The sequence below is a fragment of the Phasianus colchicus genome, chromosome 12 (genome assembly GCF_987193195.1).
Source record: "Phasianus colchicus chromosome 12, bPhaCol1.hap1.1, whole genome shotgun sequence".
NCBI classification, from domain to species: domain Eukaryota; kingdom Metazoa; phylum Chordata; class Aves; order Galliformes; family Phasianidae; genus Phasianus; species Phasianus colchicus.
Window position 1 is genome coordinate 8,157,826 of NC_143447.1, and position 8,714 is coordinate 8,166,539.

Sequence of the window (8,714 nt, forward strand, 5' to 3'; positions counted from 1 at the left end):
GCTGTGCTACAGGCATGGCGCTGTGTTGCACAGTTCAGGAGCCAGTGGACAAGGGAGCAGACTTGGAGCATCAGGGAAGATGAACAGCAGAACACAACCAGGGTTTTTGTGGAGACCTTGTGAAGGCAAGTGATCAAACCAAGGAGTGATCATAAGAAGGGGAAGCTAAGGTTCATAGATGAGCAGCTGCTGAATGGAAATTCGCAGTGTGGACAAAGCTTGTGACCTCAGGCAGCAGAAGACACGCTTCTTCACTAGCCTTAGGTGTGAAATTTCATAATTGTTTTGTTGCTGTTGGAAACAAAGAAAGGGACAAGGTACATTAGGGAAGGGCTCAGAGCTAGTTTAAAGGCAGAGCTTTAAGCTAGTTTGTTGAGGGATGGCAATAACAAACCATCACTGAGTGTGAGAACACAGGTCATTGGTGCTAATACTGGGGCATGTTGACAAGAGGTGGCCTTTGTGGAAGCTGCCAAAGGCTGAAGAGGGTCCACCTTAAGTGCCTGAATGCAAGTTCACAGCCAGAAAAAGACTAGGAGGAGCAAGAACTCTGTGTGCAGACACAAAATACAATGAAGGTGTGATGGGATGGTACATGTGCCTGCAGCAGTTTGGGTGCAGGGAGCCTTTTGGAAGGGGGTTAGCAGGCTGGTACAGAGCCTTGTGATGTAGGACAGAAGAGGCACCAAGTATCCTGCTGAGGAGCTGGATTAGGTTACCCAGTTGTCATGAAGAAGTGGGTAGAGTTGTCTTGAAAGCATCTCAAGGAACTCCAAAGTTGCAACTATGGTTATTACAGGAGACTTTAAGCTCTCTGACCAATGCTAGAAAGCCACCACGAGGGATCTTGGAGGTTTCAGAAGGGAACGAGAAACAACTGAACCAATGCTGGACTGGCCAACAAGGTTGGTGCTCCTGGATCTGCTGCATGTCACTTTCTCCTTGTGTTTTCCCTCCTCCCTGTTCCCAGAAATGCACCCAGGCTGGGAGGAAGGGGTTAACTCCAAAGAGCCTACTGAGATGGTTTGGCAAAGTATTTCACTAGAAACACTGTTACTAGTGTGGTTCTGTGGGCCAACTGCTGACCCCTTTCGTAGTTCTACAGATCGCACTTCATAAACACAGGAGGATGCAGTTCACATCGGTAACAATTTCATTACCTTTGACACCCAGCAGTGCCAGGTGACAGTGCATCACAAAAAAATTCCCAGGTAGGTATCAGATAAATGTACTGATCAGTAAAAAGCATGGATTTGAACAATATGCCAACTGGACCAGAAAGCAAGAGAGAGGATGGGCAAACAGAAATAGTTGCACTTCGTTTTAAGCACTGAACTGAAAACTAATAGATGATTTTAATATTTGTTTTCTCTGCTGCTCCAAGGCTGAGAGCTGTAAGCATGGGAGTTTATTGCCATTGATCGTGGCCTCTGCAAGCAATTATTTATTCAAACTGATGTTAATAGAACATGAAAAATGCCTGCGTGTAACCTCCTCTCTATCGACGAGGCTGCGGCCCCTGGCTGGTGCCTTCCTCAGCAGTTGTTATCTCATCTGTTTGGCTTTGGTTTTCAGCAATGCAAAGAGCCCGAGGATTTGCTGGGTTACTGTGGGGCCTGGAACTCCGCTGAGAGCCGAAGGTGCTGAGAAACCCGAGCGGTGCGGCGCGGGGTCACGAGATGGCGCCTGCCGCTTCCAGGCTGAGCGGGCGTGCGGCGCGGCGGCTGTCACTGCCTCACCTCAGCTGGTCTGAATCAGGTAAAGTGTGTTTGAGCTGCTTCTAATGCAAAGCCTGCTTACAGCGTTGTGAGAGAGGCTTCCTTAGATTGTCAGCCTGTGTCAATAATTTCAGTATTTTGGTCCTTCTCTAAAATTGTCTTTCTCTGCAATTCCCCATTTGCTCTAAGGACTGTCACGCGTAAATGCTTTGTGGTGGTGTGTTACAGAAATGAGACCTTAGCTATGAATAAAAAGCATCCAATAGAACTTAAAATTTGGAGAGGGACTTGTGTCTTTTTTTCCCTTCAAAATTAACTTCTTTTTCAGGCTGCGCTGTCTCGAATCATTCCTTTTTCATAGAGCAGTATAGCTGATTCCTTAGCATTCTTCCTGCATCGTGAGGCACAGCTGTGGGTCATTAGGGGATAACAGTCATTTCTTCTAAGTGCAACAGAGGTGGCACTAGTGCTGCTTGAAGGAGACATGACATAAATGATCTGTAATATTACTAGTAAGTCACTCCTGTAATATAGTAAACTTTTTTCCTAGAGGTGGGGTTGAGACTAATAATTTTCCCTCCTTATCCTGTTTTTTTTTTTTTCCCCTCTCTAACCTCATCGTTTCGTACATAAACATACTTTGCAAAGTACCTCCTGCTTTGGTGTTTGATTTTTCTGCAAACCCATACCGTAGTTCTGGTGCTGTTCCAGTAATTGACTGTGTTCACAAAAATCAGTGCATTTCCCATTGAAATCCACAGACTCTCTGGCACACCTTCAAAATGAAACATGACCTGGATCGGCACAATTTCCTTTTTCCTTTTGTTCTTTTTTTTCAGTGTGACTTAACGTTACTTAGCAAATACATGATACTCTGACCAAGTCCCCAGAGTGGAAATTACATCATTACAACGAGAACATACTAAAACACGTATGAAATATTTAGAACCAAAGATGTCTGCTGTTAAGGACTGTTTTCATTTTCCTCATTTCTTGTGTAGCCAAAAGTAGCTTAGTTTGTTAAAACAGAAGACTCACTTCTTGTCTGTCATTGCTCAGAATGTCTGTTTGTGTGTGTTATCCTTTCTGTTTCTTGTTAATTACTTTGTTGCGGCGCTTGAATTCTTCACGTAGATCATAAATCATTATCGAATGATTTTCTTTGTATGCGATTCTGTTGGGAGGGGCAGTTTATTTTCATATCTCTCCTTTTTAATGAACCGTTTGCTCAAAGGAACCAGCACTCCGTTCTTACGATGTGAACCGAGAGCAGCTCACGTATTATCTGCAGTGAGACCACCGCCAGCAACAAAAACGTCTGTACGCTCAAAAGGCAAACAACACCTACCGTCTTTGTTGTTGTAAAGGAAGATTAAGCATTTAACTAGCTGCTGCACTGCTCTTCGTGGCTCACAGAATCAGCATGTGAGAAGCAAGCCTAGCTTTGGTACTCTTACACCGAGTCATTTTTCTTTGAAGTAGAGACTTAACTGCTTTTTCTGTGTGAAACTTGTATCATTAGCACGCTAATCAGAATACAAACAGCTCGCAAAGGGGATAATGAGGGAGAACTTGTATGTAATACTTGTTTTACATCCACGTGACTCTGTAGAAAAATGTTTTGTTTCGCTGAGCTGTACTTAATTTGAGGTTTCTTGCTTAATGAGACTTCAAACAAATTCTGCATTGTGGGTTTCAGGTTTTCATCCCAGAGAGAGGCTTGGGATTCCGGGGGGCGGGTGGCTTGAAAAACCTGAACAAACATTAAGCGAGCACGCCTCTTGAGGAAAGACAGATAAGGCAGCCTTCCTGGATGTGACAGCATAGAACTTCCAGCTGAAATATGCCGCAGACTGAAAACATGCATTGCAATTTGTGTTTCTTAAGCCCTTTTGAGTGGAAGTTAAATCTAATGAAAAATGTGTTCATCATTGTCTGATAGCTTTTCTGATATTTTCTACGAGTTGAAATCTTTCTGATTCCTGATTTGGATTTTCTTTGGAGGGCTGTGAAGTGCGACCTTTTGGAGGCTGCGAACACGCGTGTCCTGCTCCACGCTGCTGTTGGGAGCATGTGAAATGCTAAAGGTTTAAAGCAAATTGCCCTGAGGAATGGTTACTGACCTTTCGAATGCAAAGCTGTCAAAACCTTCAGCTAGTCATCGGCTAGAGAAGAACACTTACGGCAGATCAATGCAAATTAGCAAACAATGTGGTTCTGACTTTTAGTAATTCCTAGTTAGTAAGAAACAGCTCCAGTGCTCCAGCTGGAAACAAACCCAGTGTGCTTAGGAGTTGCCATGAATAACATGTAATAGGTGGTTTTGTTGTTGGTTGGTTTTTCTTTTTTTCTTTTTTCTTTTCTTTTTTTTCAGGGAAAGGTTTTTATAATGTACTTAAGAAATTAAAAGTTTTCATTAATTACCAAATCCTGATATAGTTATCTGAGCAGGGCGCTTCACTGACTTCAAAGGGATTTTTGTCTGCTTAAGGAATGCAGGGTCAGGCCCTTAACTAGTGATAACTTTCTTCAGTGTGTTGTCAGATATGACGAACTATGCCACTTGAATGGAGGTTACCCTCTCCATGCCATGCCATCCCTTTGTCCTGAAAACCGTCTTTCTTGACTTGCTCAGGTAATTGAGTTTCTGGGTGGTTGCTATGTGGAGCTGGAAATGACTCTGCCCAAAACTGCACTTTCTGTAAATGTAATTTCTTTATGTTGAATAATAATAGCACGTTATTTTCTGGTTATGATATGTAATAAATCTAGTGAGGGGAAATGTTTGACAGATTTATGACTTCTCCCATTTTATGAATTGCTGCCCAACAATTAGTTGTCCATCCTTAATAGTTTCATTCCTAATTAGTTCTTTCTGTCCTATTGCTTGCTACAATGCAAAGTTTTAAATGAGTGCCTTACTTTCTATGTCAACTTACAGAATTGGACCAAAAAGAAACCCATAAGGAAACTGTTCATTCATATGCTGAATTTCAGACCAGTAATTACGAGCAACCTCTTGTGTGAACAGTGGTAAGCAGTCATACATATATCCCTTGCTGATTAATTATTTCACAGATTGGTAAAAATAATTCAACATGCTTAATAGGAATGTTGCAGCTGCTCTTCTGTTAGTGTAATTAAAAGTTAGCTATTAGAAAATTGGAGGTGCTGCTTCACCTAAAGCAAAGTAATAGTTGAGCTCTATTAACATGGAACTAAAAATTCTCTTCTTCAAAATAATTCACTTTTACTGTTCTACACCCTGAGAATTCAAAGTCCATCAAGACTGCAAGCACTTCCAAAATCAAATTTTCACTTATTTAAGTGTCCACAATTTGTTCTAATGAAATAAAAAGAGAAGAAAATTGAAAATTGTCACTGGAATTAGGAAAGCAAACATTTCAGTCATGTGAATACTTTTTTTTTTTTTTTAAGTCTAGTTATGTCATTAACTCCTCAGGTGTAAACAGGCTGGCTCAGCTGATCTCTCCCTGTAGGAAGAAATTAATCCTGATGACGTTCTGTGTAATGTAACAACTGAGCAGCTCAATTGGTTGATGTGGGGCTGCAGCTGTAGAAGAAATGGGATGAGATGGAAGAGCTACAGCATGTGCCTTGGGGCATCCTGCCCTGGGGGTGCTGCAGCTCCTTTGGAGCACCTTGCAAAGGGCATTTGTGCATCTCTGCCTCTCCTGAAGATGGTAGGAATTCTGTACTCTCCTCGAGGGGAGGATTTGGACTGCTCTGTCTGTTGAGGATTTTCTTATCTCTTTCTGTGCTACAGAATCATGTTTCAGATGCTGCAACAGCTTTTGCTGAATGGGATGCCAATGGGATGCAGTGCTGGCTGGGGTTTCTAGTCAGGCACTTGCATGGCTTGGTCCTCTGCTGAGCATGTTAGGCCAATTTCACTCACTCAGATGGAAACTCCTCATCATGCACAGCTTTTTTCCTAGTTACTTAGGATCAGCTTTTTCTTGTGCATATGGTGTGTAGACAGGCAACTGCTGTAGTCAATGCAGTGGAAGGCTCCAAGGATGATGAGGGGGCCTGGAGCATCTCTCTTATGAGGAAAGACTGAGTCCTAGAGCTGTTTTGCCTGGAGAACAGAAAACAGAGAGGGGATCTTATCAATGCTTATAAATACCTAGTGGGCAGGAGTCAAGAGGATGAGGCCAGGCTTATTTCAACTGTGCCAAGCAACAGAACAAGGGGCAACAGCCACAAAATGGAACACAGGAAGTTCCATATGAACATGAAGGAAAATTTCTTTCCTGTGAGGATGACAGAGCACTGGAACAGGCTGCCCAGAGGGGTTGTGGAGTCTCCTTCTATGGAGATACTCAGAAGCCATGTGGATGCTTTCCTATGCAATCTATATAGGGAACCTGCTTTAGCTGGAGGTTTGGACAAGAGATCTCCAGAGATCCCTTCCAACCCCTACAATTCTGTGATTCTGTATGTTGTATGTGTGTTATTTGCCCAGTGCAGCAAGTTCTGCCATGGGCCTACACTTGGCTACTTAGACCTTCCAGAGGTATCTGAACATAAATGACAGCGGAATGTTATTTAGACTCTAGCAAACATAATCCCAGGGTGTGCTGGATAACAGCATAGCTGAAACCAGGTTCTACTACTAGCAGCAGCCTTAACTGCTGGATGTTCTCTTGGTGTCTGTACTAGGCAGGTACAGCTCTCCAGACCATATGCTGAACTGAACCAGGGACTTGACTGCAGTGAAAAATAGGTTTAGTTTTCCCCCTCCCATCAGGACAGATGCACCACCTGATTTCTCACTTGACCACAGCAGCCCTTGTGCCCCCGCCAGTGCGGGCACAGCACCTTGTAAGTGCAGCATTGCACCAACCCAGGAGCTGATGCTGGTGGCTGTTCTTATGGGAGAGTCCCCCTGTGTGCCCATGCTCCTCCCCTTCAACACCCATCGGCAGGGCAGACAGAGCCCCGAGCCAATTGGGCCCTGTGCCTCAGCCCCTGCCTGATGCCCTTGGCTCCCCTGCAGTGCTGTGCAGAAAGCTCTTCCCAAACAATGGGAAGCCCTCTGTGCTCCCAAGTGATTCCAGCAGCCCAGCTGAGGTAAAATGCCCGTGGCTGCAGCTGATGGAGGTGGTAATTTCAACATCAAAATTACAATCCCCTGTGCTGCCCAGCTTTTGGCTCCCCTCAGCCCAGCCCCTTTGCTCCCTCCTTGCACCCAGGTGCTGCCTTTAGTGGTCCAGCCCGAATTCTTGATGAAGCCATTCTGCTGCAAGCCACAGCTCCACGTGGCCCTTCAAACATCTCGCTCTCCATCCCCAGAGCCACGTTATGCACAGGGGCGCTCGCGGGATGAGACTGCTTGCTCGTGAGGGGGAGGAGGTGCTGGGAACATGCCTTGAAGGCTCCCAATCTGTTTATCTTCACACTCCTGAGAGGCGATCACTCTCCCGTGACAGGGCAGTGCACTGAGGGAGCTGTGCTGGCAGCGGGGAGATAAACCGGCGGGGCACAGGCTGTGCGGGCCAAGTGGCCTCTCCTTGACCAGCAATCCCTTATGTCTGCGGGAGATGGAGTGGGACAGGAGCAGCAGGAAGCCTCCTCCAATCCTTTTTAGTAGTTCCTCGGAATAAATTGTAGATAAGAGGAAAGACAGCTGAGAATGCAAAGACAAAGAAAAGAGCTGCGGCCTTTCACAGCAAAAACGAGTAGGTACCTGGAGTGAGGTACATACAGTGATTGATAGTTGGCCTCTGACTTGCTTTGTTTTTTGTTTATTTTATTTCCAGTAATTGTTTCCTGATTGCAAACATAGAGAGGGAAAAAAGACAAATGATTTGCGTGTTTCCTGTTGTAACAGCGGAGTGAAGGTAACTTATACGGGGATGAAAAGAGACCATATTTCATGCTTGTTGCTAAACAAATAGCTGCAGAACAGTGGGTTGTCATGCTAAGTGAAAAAGGCGCTGACAAAAAGCTGCCTCTGTCTCAAAGGTTTGAGAGATTCCTTTGTAGATTCAAACACAGAAAGTGGTAACCTAGGAGATATTCTCTTTCTGCCCATTTATTCTCAGTCTGAAATTTATGTTGTTGACCCTATATATTAACGTTTTGATTTATAGAAGATAACATCATCGTACAGTACTTTGGTATTTTCAGGATTTTTGACTTTATATTTGTTGGAGAAATTGTTGAGCGAAGGGACTGTTCTGAGCCAATTAAAATTATGTGCATTACTAATGCAGCATATGGGGCAGCTCTCCACCTGCTGGCTGTTCCTGTTCTTCCCTGCAATGTTCATAAACCATTAATGAAGTTATTCCATGTATTTTGGTGCACTGACTCTATAGCTGCTGCCCTGTGCTATTGCTGCACCGTCAGCAGCGTGGTGTGATCTTTCCTGATTCTGTGTTCATGTAATGCTATGAGAGGGAGTAAAACCAGAAGGAAACAAGTCCTACCAGGGAAAAAAGGAAGAGTTTTCTGATAGGTTGGGTGTCTGGAGGAGCTCACTGCAGGCAGGGTGGAATTGGCTCTGGCACAAGAGCTTGGGAGAGAGAGCATAGGTCTGCTGTACACCTGAATCCCACAGTCAGAGCTTTGCACTTTGTGTAAGGGGAAGAGTGCACCTGAGATTGGGTATGCTCTCAGGTTCGTACCCTGTCTGTGCAGCTGTGGCTGTGTTTTGTGTTAAAAGCATCAAGAAGAGGTCGTCATCTCCTCCCTAAACTCATGGCAGAGACCATCTTTGCTCTAGTGTGACCAGAGCAGCCTCCAGGGCACTATGAAGCAACATGGCTAAGGCAGAACCCTTAATTTGGGCCAGCAGATCAGTATTGGAGAAGGTGGCTGGAAGGAAAAAAAAAAAAAAAAAAAAAAAAAGACTAGTGTAGCAAATAAATGGATTTCTTCCACTTTGGTGTTTGTTGGTTTAAAACCATACAAGATCTGTTAAAATCCCTTTGTCGATGAGGTGTGCTTTTCCTGTACAGGAAGGCT